The sequence below is a fragment of the Anguilla anguilla genome, chromosome 18, assembly GCF_013347855.1.
Source record: "Anguilla anguilla isolate fAngAng1 chromosome 18, fAngAng1.pri, whole genome shotgun sequence".
Lineage (NCBI taxonomy): Eukaryota > Metazoa > Chordata > Actinopteri > Anguilliformes > Anguillidae > Anguilla > Anguilla anguilla.
The window spans coordinates 22,888,788-22,902,890 of record NC_049218.1 but is presented as its reverse complement, the minus strand read 5'-3'; the positions used below and the strand labels follow the sequence as shown (position 1 = coordinate 22,902,890).

General features: G+C 40.5%; 2 long non-coding RNA genes across 2 annotated transcripts; both read left to right on the top strand.

Moving 5' to 3' along the window:
* Positions 1 to 6,945: 6,945 nt before the first annotated feature.
* Positions 6,946 to 13,357, top strand: LOC118217734. The gene is made up of 2 exons (XR_004763280.1): positions 6,946 to 7,274; positions 13,014 to 13,357. It is a non-coding gene; the product is annotated as an uncharacterized LOC118217734 (long non-coding RNA).
* LOC118217732 lies at positions 7,830 to 8,929 on the top strand. The gene is made up of 2 exons (XR_004763278.1): positions 7,830 to 8,032; positions 8,800 to 8,929. It is a non-coding gene; the product is annotated as an uncharacterized LOC118217732 (long non-coding RNA).
* Positions 13,358 to 14,103: the final 746 nt, after the last annotated feature.

Genomic DNA, 14,103 nt, shown 5'->3' with positions numbered 1-14,103 from the left:
CCTACTAATTGCTTGTATGTTGGTAGAGGATCTATAGTGCTAGCCAAAGGTGGAAAGTCCAGGTTCAGAAAGTAAAAGTCCTCCCCAGTATTTTGTTCCAATCACCTGAGTTTGCTAATGAACATAATTCCTCTCCCAGGAAGTACAAGTCATTAGTGAAATCAGCTGGCCAAGTTCATGGGTGGAATAAATGCATGGCAGGACTTTTACTTTCTGACACCTGCAATTTCCACCTTTGGTGCTAGCTAACATTAATTTAGAAATGTGGCATTGCAGGGTAGCTACAGTAGCCTAGTTAAAATGTAGTTATCAGTACAGGTGCAGCGATGAATGTGAACCATTTTTTAGTTAAAGAAAATCAATATACCTGGCGTGAAGAAGTCATTATCTTGCACCTGTTTCTATACTACCGGTTATGCTACCTACAGTACCGAAATGCATCACAGATATTGGAGCATAATTTTGGAGGCATCTGTACTGACATTATACACTTACTCGGTCTGTCATCTCGTTAGCAAGGTAACATTAAACTCTGTGAAAAAATCAAAAGTGGTACTGTCTAAAGTGAGGGTGTATTTTATTTGAATTTCAGAAATATAAATGCATTTCCCGCAAAGATGTTACAGATGCAAAAGCAATACTTTGAATGTCTTATTTTTAGTTTGCCAGAAAATTAGTGTAGAAGTGGTTTGATGGTCCTAGGCCCTATTATCTAGGAGCTATTGAACTTGAAAGCATTTGTCAGCTGTATTTGTTTCAAATATCAGTTTAAATTCATAATTGGAAATATTTGTGTAAAATTGCATGAGGTAATAATGCACAAAGCATAGGCTCTGCATCTTGTGGCCATTGCTTGGGAACAATTTAGAAGTGGTTTGATGGTCCTAGGCCCTATTATCTAGGAGCTATTGAACTTGAAAGCATTTGTCAGCTGTATTTGTTTCAAATATCAGTTTAAATTCATAATTGGAAATATTCGTGTAAAATTGCACAAGGTAATAATGCACAAAGCATAAGCTCTGCATCATGTGGCCATTGTTTGTGAACAATTTAGAAGTGGTTTGATGGTCCTAGGCCCTATTATCTAGGAGCTATTGAACTTGAAAGCATTTGTCGTCCATATATTTTTCAATAATCAATTGAAATACCTAATTGGAAATATTCGTGTAAAATTGCATGAGGTAATAATGCACAAAGCATAGGCTCTGCATCTTGTAAGTTGTTCACAAACAATGGCCACAAGTGGTTTGAAGGTCCTAGGTCCTATTCTCCAGGAGCTATTGAACTTGAAAGCATTTGTCATCTGTATTTTTTTCAAATATCAGTTCAAATTCATAATTGGAAATATTCGTATAAAATTTCATGAGGTACAAATGCACAAAACATAGGCTGTGCATCCTGTGGCCATTGTTTGTGTAATGTTACTTGCATTCACTCTGTTTAAGCGTTTCTAGCACCTTCTATAGGCCATTATGTGAATGTCACTTATTCCTGTTATTTCAGATGTTTGCATTCTCATTGGTTGTTTAAAGTCACATTGATTGCTAGTCACATTATAAGAGCAGCCATTTTCCCTCTTTCACTGTTTGATCCAGAAGGAGGCGGTAATGCAACTAAAAAGGATGCCAACTGCTGTAAAACACCAAAGACGAAGAAGAATTTTCACTGTAAAACAAGCTAAAGAACAGCATGATTCAAGACCTACTTTAATCTTGTTCCATCTGCCTGTGTGATCCTTGGAGAAGCTTTGCTTGTGAAAAGATTAATTCATCAATGTTTTTAGGACTTATTTCTGCTCATACTTCATTGTATTTCATATTATTTGTTTACATTATTTCATAGTCACTTTGGAATTATTTGCAGTTTCACACTACAACAACTTGACCACATGAAAGTGCTGTATCTTCATTAAACGGACGTACAAGAGCACGTTGATAACTTACTTTATGCTCCTTCATCATTGAAGCTACCTAGGGCTACTTCAGTCAAGTCAGATAAGAGTGCTACTTCAAAAATAAATTGAAATACTGTGGCCATTGTTTGTGAACAATTTACAAGTGGTTTGAAGGTCCTAGGCCCAATTCTCTAGGAGCTAGTGAACATGAAAGCGTTTGTCATCTGTATTTTTTTTCAATAATCAATTGAAATACCTAATTGGAAATATTAGTGTAAAATTGCACTAGGTAATGCACAAAGGGTAGGCTCTGCATCTCGGGCCGCTGTCTGTGAACACTTTAGCAGTGGTTCGATGGTCCTAGGCCCTATTGTATGGGAGCTATTGAACTTTGAAAGCGTTTGCCGGCTGCTTTTTTTCCCAAACGTCAGCTTAAAGTCATACTTAGAAATATTAGTGTAAAATTGCACGAGATAATAATGCCCAAAGCATAGGTTCTGCGTCTCGGGGCCGCTGTCTGTGAACTCTTTAGCAGTGGTTTGATGGGCCTAGGCCCTATTGTCTGGGAGCTATTGATCTTTGAAAGCGTTTGCCGGCTGCGTTTTTTTCCGAATGGCAGCTTAAAGTCACGGTTGGAAATATTCGTGTAAAATCGCGCGGGGTGGTAGCGCCCGAAGCATAGGCTCTGCTTCTCGGGCCGCTGTCTGTGAACACTCTAGCAGTGGTTTGATGGTCCTAGGCCCTATTGTCTGGGAGCTATTGAACTTTGAAAGTGTTAGCCGGCTGCATTTTTTTCCCTTCGGCGGCTTAAAGTCACGGTTGGAAATATTTGTGTAAAATCGGGCGAGGTGGTAACACCCAAAGCATAGGCTCTGCGTCTCGGGGCCGCTGTCTGTGAACACTTTAGCAGTGATTTGCTGGTCCTAGGCCCTATTGTCTGGGAGCTATTGAACTTTGAAAGCGTTTTCCGACTGCGTTTTTTTCCGAATGGCAGCTTAAAGTCACATTTGGAAATATTAATGTAAAATCGCGTTAATAATGCCCAAAACATAGGCTGTGCATCCCATGGCCATTGTTTGTGCAATGTTACTTTCATTCACTCTGTTTAACCCTCTGGGGTCGAGAGCTCCGCCGGCGGAGCTCGACAAGATTTTGTTGCTATTTGGATGAATAACTTCGCGAGCTTTTATCATACGGACACAACAAAGACATTGACATGAACCTTTGAATCGTGGCATTCCAATGTGCCCATTGACATAATAATATGAATTGTTTTAAGCTATTTAAAATGAGATCAAACAGACCATTGCCATGTGCTAAGTCTTTTTCATTAATATGTGATTTTCGCTCGGCAGTAAGTACGCCCAGACCACATTCACAAGATAATGACATGCTAATTGCTATCGATGGCAGGGGAGGGGCGATGCGTTTATGTGCGAGAGCGCCTACTGTAAACAAGGATAAAATAGGGGCGACATAGCTCAGGAGGTAAGACCGATTGTCTGGCAATCGGAGGGTTGCCGGTTCAAACCCCGCCCTGGGCATGTCGAAGTGTCCTTGAGCAAGACACCTAACTCCTATCCCCTAACTGCTCTGGCGAATGAGAGGCATCAATTGTAAAGCGCTTTGGATAAAAGCGCTATATAAATGCAGTCCATTTACCATTTACCAAAATGTCACACAGAAGCATAGCCCACGTCTTCTCGGGCAATCCTTACATTTCATTTCGGAAAATGGCACGAATGACTGGACTGGATGTTCTTCATGCTTTGTGGGAGAGCGACCATGAAGACGCGAACTCATCAGGTCCGGACACTGAAGCTGACACTGATGAAGAACGGTGTCATTTCGAACTGCGAACTGATCCAGCTGAGGATCAACTTCATGAGTAAGTGTATTTCTTACGATAATATTGGTAGTGTGTACTGTATTGCAACTTATCTGTGTGTTTGTAAGAATATCCAGTAATATGCGCGTTTGTAAATTCCCACACTACGAACGATTCAATACTGCATCTCAAAAAATTGCAGTGTAACTATTTTACTTGATCACTGTACGTAAATAACCTATGCGTGGCGTGTATTGGCGTGGCTAGGATTCTAAAACTGGGTGTCCTCGCACAATCGATATTAGCATATTGCATGTAAGTTCGGGAAATAAACTAACCGCTTAGCTAAAAAGACCTACTTCAGATTGAGGCATTATTTATGAGTTGCGTGAGTTTAGCTAATGTTGTTTCGTTGATAGCTTTTATTATTTGTAAATATGTGTACTGTATTGCAATTTATGTGTGTGTTTGTAGGAATATCGAGTAATATGCGCGTTTGTAAATTTCCACACTAACCCTTGCATCTCAAAATTATAGGCTACCTCTCTGCATCTGGTTGTGTTTGTTTGGTTATTTGTATAAAATATAACTGCCACATTTTCTAAGTTTTGTTTTCATTAGTTAGTGGTTTGTCCCTTTTTTGTAAATCACATTGTTGTTGATGGGAATGTGCTGAATAAAGTTTGATTTGATGTCACATTTCCTAACAATTTTGTTTCTATTACATTTACAGAGATGCTGATCAGGTAACACGGCCTAGTTTACCACATGCTAAGAGGCGACGCAAGCGTGGCAAGAGGACACCAGTCAGCAAGCAGCAAGCAGCTCAGCCAGCTCGGTCATGGAAAACTGAGAAATCTGCTGATGTGGCCCCACCGGTGATGCGTTTCCGTCCTGCGCGGCAACCTGGAGTGCAGCTGAGCTCGGCAGAAGCCCACACTCCTCTGGATTTGTTCAAACTATTTTTCTCTACAGATGCTGTCAGGACACTGTGCAAGAACACCAACGAGCATGCTGCCAGGGCAATAGCAAAAGGGAGCAAGTATAAATGGACTGACATTGGGATAGAGGAATTCTACAGGTACATTGGACTGATTTTTTACATGGCCATGGTAAAGCTGGACCAAATCAGAGATTACTGGTGGCAAAGTAGCATTTTCTCTGTCCCATTCCCAGCAACCGTAATGACAAGGGACAGATACAGAACTATTTGCTGGAATGTACACGAGTGATGCAGACAAGGACCAAGAAAATGACAGGAAGCGTGGCACACCGCAGCATGACAAACTTTTCCGGGTCAGGCCTCTCATGGACACAATTCAGCAAAGCCTGCAAAGCCGTCTATCATCCTCGCAGGAACCTTGCAGTGGATGAAAGAATGGTAGCAACCAAAGCAAAGACTGGTATGACACAGTACATGAAAGAAAAGCCAACAAAGTGGGGTTTCAAGTTGTTTGTGCTTTGTGACTCCAGCAATGGATACACTGTGGATTTTGCTGTGTACACAGGAAAGAACAGCTTTCAGACAGGACAAGGACTTTCATATAACTCTGTAATGTCACTTGTGAATCGTGCATTCTTGGGTTCCGGATATTATGTGTACATGGACAATTTCTATACGAGCCCAAAGCTCTTCAGGGACTTGTATGGACAAAACTTTGGTGCTTGTGGGACATATAGGGAGAACAGGAAGGAATGTCCACGCACTGCATGTAATGCTCTGACTAAGAAGTCAGGAAGAGGAGCTTTACGGTGGATAAGGGATGGTCCTCTGGTTTTTGTGAAGTGGATGGACACACGAGAGGTGTCTGTCTGTTCCACCATCCATGCAGCATTCACTGGGGACACAATACAGCGGAGGGTGAAGCAAGATGGTGTCTGGATTTCAAAGAACTTTCCATGCCCATCACCTATCATCCAGTACAATGCACACATGGGGGGTGTTGATCTGTCTGACCAACTGATACAGTATTACACAACACAGCACAAAAAAATGAGATGGTACCGGAAATTGTTTTTACATTTCTTGGACATTGCTGCCACAAATGCATACATCCTACATAAAGAACTGTCATCATTGGGACAACAGGAAGCAATGCCTCACAAGGCTTTCATGGAGGAGCTCACTGCGCAGCTGTGTGGCGTCTCACAGAAGGCACCTAATGTAACAAGATGGGAAAGTTATGGTCATGTGCCTGTGCCTACAGCCTCACAGACTCTGGATGCCAGCAAGGTGGCTTCAATTGGTCGCAAGACATGCAAACTCTGCAGGATGGACTTCAGGAAAAAACAGAACACTCCATGGAAGTGCAAGGAGTGTGATGTCCCCCTGTGTTTACAGCCAGACAGGAACTGTTTTGCAAAATGGCACTTGAAACTTTGAAAGATTATACACAAAATATATAAAATAATGGTGTATATTGTGTATGTGCTCTTTTTAATGCTCTTTTTACATTAAGCACTTTTTATATTCATTGGCTTTTGTGTTTGTTGTTTTGTAAGGCACTTGTGGCAACCATTCTGGAGTCAAATTGTGTGTGTGAAGCAGAAATATTGGGTTTATATTGTGTAAATGCTCTTTTATATTATGCACTTTGCCTAATAAAGTTGATTCTGATTCTGAAATAACCTGGAAATGTGTGTGAATTGCATCTCCCATTCAGATAATTTACTTCAATGAATGTACCAAAATCAAAAGATGTCTGTGTTTCTGTCTTCTAAATGGCTCACTGTGTATTGCTTTGTGAAAAGTCTTTGTCTTAGAGGTGGGGAGGCATGCGGCCAGGTGTGAATAGCCTACTTAGCAGGCAGGTCCTCCTTCTCAATAAATATTCATTACAGAAAGGCCATTAGCCCTCCCGTTTTTAAAAATAATAGTCACAACACTTACTTTTAGCAATTTATTTTATATTTCTCATTGGATTTGCAAAAATATTTTGTCATCTTTTGATACCCAAGACCTTGATGAACACATTTCAGTGACCAAAATTCTTATTCACAATTGTTTAGTGTGTTTTATTACAACATTCCTGTGCATGTTCAAAACTACTGTTTACAATTTGTGTGATTTTAGAGCAGTTTACAATCCACACATGATTATGACCTACTTACTACTGCTATATTCTTGTAGCTGAGTTTGTGCTGAAAATAAAGATATGAAAAACTTTGGAATCACTGTATATGAAGTTGATGAAATTTACACAGAATCACCAGTGTGCCTCATTTTACCCTTAGACCCCAGAGTGTTGTGTTTCTAGCACCTTCTATAGGCTATTATGTGAATGCCATTTTTCCTGTTATTTCAGATGTTTGCCTTCTCATTGGTTGTTTAAAGTCACATTGATTGCTAGTCACATTATAAGAGCAGCCATTTTCCCTCTTTCCCCGTTTGATCCAGAAGGAGGCAGTAATGCAATTAAAAAGGATGCCAACTGCTGTAAAACACCAAAGAAGAAGAATTTTCACTGTAACACAAGCTAAAGAACAGCATGATTCAAGACCTCCTTTAATCTTGTTCCATCTGCCTGTGTGATCCTTGGGGAAGCTTTGTTTGTGAGTAGATTAATTCATCAATGTTTTTAGGAATTATTTCTGCTCATACTTCATTGTATTTCATAATATTTGTTTACATTATTTCATAGTCACTTATGAATTATTTGCAGTTTCACACTACAACTTGACCACATGAAAGTGCTGTATCTTCATTAAACGGACGTACAAGTGCACGTTGATAACTTACTTTATGCTCCATCATTGAAGCTACCTAGGGCTACTTCAGTCAAGTCAGTTAATCCTCTCGGGTCGAGAGCTCCGCCGGCGGAGCTCGACAAGATGAAATTAACTTTCGTTTCGATTTGGATGATTAACTTCACGTCCTGTTATCATACAGACGCAACAAAAATATTGACAGAAACCTTAGAATCGCGACTTTCCAATGCGCACATTGGCAAATAATATTAATTGTTTTAAAAGTTTTAAATTTGATTAATTAGACCATGTATGCTTCGTTAAACTTTACTCATTACTACGTGAATTTCGCTCAGCAGGAAGTCCGCCCAAATCGCATTCACACGTTAACAACATTATAATTACTTTCCATAGAAGGAGACTAAAGGAGGCGCGATGCGAGATCCATGTGAGAAATGTTAAGTCTGCGAAAACGGGGTAGAATGTCAGTGTCGCCATATTCACTTCTCTTGAGGTGTACATTTCGTTTATTTTTGGAAAATGGTCCGTCCGGAAGCCGACACTGATGAAGAGCGGTGTCATTTCGAACAGCGAACTGATCCAGCTGAGGATCAACTTCTTGCGTAAGTATATTTTTTATGATCATATTGGTAAATATGTGTACTGTATTGCAACGTATCTGTGTGTTTGTAGGAATATCCAGCAATATGCGCGTTTGTAAATTCCCACACCACGAACGATTCGAACTATTGCATCTCAAAATTATAGGCTAGGCTCTCTGCGTCTGGTTTTTAAAAGTATCAGGTAGACTGTATGTTTTTCGATCAAATTGGTAATAAATAGCCCGTGGCGTGGCTAGGATTCTAAAACTGATGTCCTCGGACAATCGATATTAGCATACTATAAGTAAATTCGGGAAATAGCAATATAATAACCACTTAGCTAAACAGACCTAGTCTACTTCAGATTGAGGCATTGTTATTGATGAGTTGCGTGTAGTTGGGCTGGAATATCAATATTTAATTTAGCTAATGTTGTTTCGTTGATAGCTTGCATTATTTGTAAATGTGTGCTGTATTACATTCTCTGTGTGTTTGTAGGAATATTCACTAATATGCGCGCTTGTAAATTCCCACACTACGAACGATTCTAACCATTGCTTCTCAAAATTATAGGTTACCTCTCTGCATCTGGTTGTGTTTGTTTGGTTCTTTGTTTGTATATGATGTAACCATGTCACATTTCCTAAGTTTTGTTTTCATTTGTTAGTGGCTTGCCCCTTTTTTGTAAAGCACATTTAATTTTCACCTGTTGAAGGAAATGTTCTATATAAATAAAGTTTGATTTGATGTCACATTTCCTAACAATTTTGTTTTTATCATATTTACAGATGCTGATCAGGAAACACGGCCTAGTTCACCACTAGCTAAGAAGCCACGCAAGTGTTGCAAGAGTACAACCAGTCTCATCTCATCTTCCATGCGTATAGTTTGCTTCAATAAATGTTCTGAAAATCAAAAGATGTCTTTGTTTCTGTCTTCTAAATGGCTCACTGAGTCTTTGTCTTAGTGGTGGGGAGGCATGCGCCCAGGTGTGAATAGCCTACGTAGCTGGCATGTCGTCCTACCCAATGCATATTCATTACAGAAAAGCCATTTGCCCTTCCATTCTCACCTGGTGTTGAAAAATAGTCACAACACTAACTTTTAGCAATTTATTTTATATTTCTCATTGGATTTGCTGAAATATTGTCATCTTTTGATACCCAAGACCTTGATGAACACATTTCAGTGACCAAAAGTCTTAGTCACTGAAATGTCTATGTCACCATTGACATAATATGAATTGTTTTAAGCTATTTAAAGTGAGATCAAACAGACCATTGCCATGTGCTAAGTCTTTCTCATTAATATGTGATTTTCGCTCGGCAGTAAGTACGCCCAGACCACATTCACAAGATAATGACATGCTAATTGCTATCGATGGCAGGGGAGGGGCGATGCGTTTGATGTGCGAGAGCGCCTACTGTAAACAAGGATAAAATGTCACACAGAAGCATAGCCCACGTCTTCTCGGGCAATCCTTACATTTCATTTCGGAAAATGGCACGAATGACTGGACTGGATGTTCTTCATGCTTTGTGGGAGAGCGACCATGAAGACGCGAACTCATCAGGTCCGGACACTGAAGCTGACACTGATGAAGAACGGTGTCATTTCGAACTGCGAACTGATCCAGCTGAGGATCAACTTCATGAGTAAGTGTATTTCTTACGATAATATTGGTAGTGTGTACTGTATTGCAACTTATCTGTGTGTTTGTAAGAATATCCAGTAATATGCGCGTTTGTAAATTCCCACACTACGAACGATTCAATACTGCATCTCAAAAAATTGCAGTGTAACTATTTTACTTGATCACTGTACGTAAATAACCTATGCGTGGCGTGTATTGGCGTGGCTAGGATTCTAAAACTGGGTGTCCTCGCACAATCGATATTAGCATATTGCATGTAAGTTCGGGAAATAAACTAACCGCTTAGCTAAAAAGACCTACTTCAGATTGAGGCATTATTTATGAGTTGCGTGAGTTTAGCTAATGTTGTTTCGTTGATAGCTTTTATTATTTGTAAATATGTGTACTGTATTGCAATTTGTGTGTGTTTGTAGGAATATCGAGTAATATGCGCGTTTGTAAATTTCCACACTAACCCTTGCATCTCAAAATTATAGGCTACCTCTCTGCATCTGGTTGTGTTTGTTTGGTTATTTGTATAAAATATAACTGCCACATTTTCTAAGTTTTGTTTTCATTAGTTAGTGGTTTGTCCCTTTTTTGTAAATCACATTGTTGTTGATGGGAATGTGCTGAATAAAGTTTGATTTGATGTCACATTTCCTAACAATTTTGTTTCTATTACATTTACAGAGATGCTGATCAGGTAACACGGCCTAGTTTACCACCTGCTAAGAGGCGACGCAAGCGTGGCAAGAGGACACCAGTCAGCAAGCAGCTCAGCCAGCTCGGTCATGGAAAACTGAGAAATCTGCTGATGTGGCCCCACCGGTGATGCGTTTCCGTCCTGCGCGGCAACCTGGAGTGCAGCTGAGCTCGGCAGAAGCCCACACTCCTCTGGATTTGTTCAAACTATTTTTCTCTACAGATGCTGTCAGGACACTGTGCAAGAACACCAACGAGCATGCTGCCAGGGCAATAGCAAAAGGGAGCAAGTATAAATGGACTGACATTGGGATAGAGGAATTCTACAGGTACATTGGACTGATTTTTTACATGGCCATGGTAAAGCTGGACCAAATCAGAGATTACTGGTGGCAAAGTAGCATTTTCTCTGTCCCATTCCCAGCAACCGTAATGACAAGGGACAGATACAGAACTATTTGCTGGAATGTACACGAGTGATGCAGACAAGGACCAAGAAAATGACAGGAAGCGTGGCACACCGCAGCATGACAAACTTTTCCGGGTCAGGCCTCTCATGGACACAATTCAGCAAAGCCTGCAAAGCCGTCTATCATCCTCGCAGGAACCTTGCAGTGGATGAAAGAATGGTAGCAACCAAAGCAAAGACTGGTATGACACAGTACATGAAAGAAAAGCCAACAAAGTGGGGTTTCAAGTTGTTTGTGCTTTGTGACTCCAGCAATGGATACACTGTGGATTTTGCTGTGTACACAGGAAAGAACAGCTTTCAGACAGGACAAGGACTTTCATATAACTCTGTAATGTCACTTGTGAATCGTGCATTCTTGGGTTCCGGATATTATGTGTACATGGACAATTTCTATACGAGCCCAAAGCTCTTCAGGGACTTGTATGGACAAAACTTTGGTGCTTGTGGGACATATAGGGAGAACAGGAAGTATTGTCCACGCACTGCATGTAATGCTCTGACTAAGAAGTCAGGAAGAGGAGTTTTACGGTGGATAAGGGATGGTCCTCTGGTTTTTGTGAAGTGGATGGACACACGAGAGGTGTCTGTCTGTTCCACCATCCATGCAGCATTCACTGGGGACACAATACAGCGGAGGGTGAAGCAAGATGGTGTCTGGATTTCAAAGAACTTTCCATGCCCATCACCTATCATCCAGTACAATGCACACATGGGGGGTGTTGATCTGTCTGACCAACTGATACAGTATTACACAACACAGCACAAAAAAATGAGATGGTACCGGAAATTGTTTTTACATTTCTTGGACATTGCTGCCACAAATGCATACATCCTACATAAAGAACTGTCATCATTGGGACAACAGGAAGCAATGCCTCACAAGGCTTTCATGGAGGAGCTCACTGCGCAGCTGTGTGGCGTCTCACAGAAGGCACCTAATGTAACAAGATGGGAAAGTTATGGTCATGTGCCTGTGCCTACAGCCTCACAGACTCTGGATGCCAGCAAGGTGGCTTCAATTGGTCGCAAGACATGCAAACTCTGCAGGATGGACTTCAGGAAAAAACAGAACACTCCATGGAAGTGCAAGGAGTGTGATGTCCCCCTGTGTTTTCAGCCAGACAGGAACTGTTTTGCAAAATGGCACTTGAAACTTTGAAAGATTATACACAAAATATATAAAATAATGGTGTATATTGTGTATGTGCTCTTTTTAATGCTCTTTTTACATTAAGCACTTTTTATATTCATTGGCTTTTGTGTTTGTTGTTTTGTAAGGCACTTGTGGCAACCATTCTGGAGTCGAATTGTGTGTGTGAAGCAGAAATATTGGGTTTATATTGTGTAAATGCTCTTTTATATTATGCACTTTGCCTAATAAAGTTGATTCTGATTCTGAAATAACCTGGAAATGTGTGTGAATTGCATCTCCCATTCAGATAATTTACTTCAATGAATGTACCAAAATCAAAAGATGTCTGTGTTTCTGTCTTCTAAATGGCTCACTGTGTATTGCTTTGTGAAAAGTCTTTGTCTTAGAGGTGGGGAGGCATGCGGCCAGGTGTGAATAGCCTACTTAGCAGGCAGGTCCTCCTTCTCAATAAATATTAATTACAGAAAGGCCATTAGCCCTCCCATTTTCAAAAATAATAGTCACAACACTTACTTTTAGCAATTTATTTTATATTTCTCATTGGATTTGCAAAAATATGTTGTCATCTTTTGATACCCAAGACCTTGATGAACACATTTCAGTGACCAAAATTCTTATTCACAATTGTTTAGTGTGTTTTATTACAACATTACTGTGCATGTTCAAAACTACTGTTTACAATTTGTGTGATTTTAGAGCAGTTTACAATCCACACATGATTATGACCTACTTACTACTGCCATATTCTTGTAGCTGAGTTTGTGCTGAAAATAAAGATATGAAAAACTTTGGAATCACTGTATATGAAGTTGATGCAATTTACACAAATGTCAGAGCATCGCAGAATCACCAGTGTGCCTCATTTTACCCTTAGACCCCAGAGTGTTAAGTGTTTCTAGCACCTTCTATAGGCTATTATGTGAATGCCATTTTTTCCTGTTATTTTAGATGTTTGCCTTCTCATTGGTTGTTTGAAGTCACATTGATTGCTTGTCACATTATAAGAGTAGCCATTTCCCTCTTTCCCTGTTTGATCCAGAAGGAGGCAGTAATGCAATTAAAAAGGATGCCAACAGCTGTAAAACACCAAAGAAGAAGAATTTTCACTGTAGCACAAGCTAAAGAACAGCATGATTCAAGACCTCCTTTAATCTTGTTCCATCTGCCTGTGTGATCCTTGGGGAAGCTTTGTTTGTGAGTAGATTAATTCATCAATGTTTTTAGGAATTATTTCTGCTCATACTTCATTGTATTTCATAATATTTGTTTACATTATTTCATAGTCACTTATGAATTATTTGCAGTTTCACACTACAACAACTTGACCACATGAAAGTGCTGTATTTTCATTAAACGGACGTACAAGTGCACGTTGATAACTTACTTTATGCTCCTTCATCATTGAAGCTACCTAGGGCTACTTCAGTCAAGTCAGTTAAGAGTGCTTCTTCAAAAATAAATTGAAATACTGTGGCCATTGTTAGCGAACAATTTAAAAGTGGTTTGAAGGTGCTAGGCCCTATTCTCTAGGAGCTGTTGAACTTGAAAGTGTTTGCCAGCTGCTTTTTTTCCAAATGGAAACTTAGTCATAGTTGGAAATATTCGTGTAAAATCGTGCAGGGTGGAAACGCCTGAAGCATAGGCTCTGCGTCTCGGGGCCGCTGTCTGTGAACACTCTAGCAGTGGTTTGACGGTCCTAGGCCCTATTGTCTGGGAGCTATTGAACTTTGAAAGCGTTAGCCGGCTGCATTTTTTTCCGGTCGGCGGCTTATAGTCAGGTTTGGAAATATTCGTGTAAAATCGCGCGGGGTGGTAGCGCCCGAAGCATAGGCTCTGCTTCTCGGGGCCGCTGTCTGTGAACACTCTAGCAGTGGTTTGATGGTCCTAGGCCCTATTGTCTGGGAGCTATTGAACATTGAAAGCGTTAGCCGGCTGCATTTTTTTCCGGACGGCGGCTTAAAGTCAGGGTTGGAAATATTCGTGTAAAATCGCGCGGGGTGGTAGCGCCCGAAGCATAGGCTCTGCTTCTCGGGGCCGCTGTCTGTGAACACTCTAGCAGTGGTTTGATGGTCCTAGGCCCTATTGTCTGGGAGCTATTGAACTAGAAAGCGTTAGCCGGCTGCATTTTT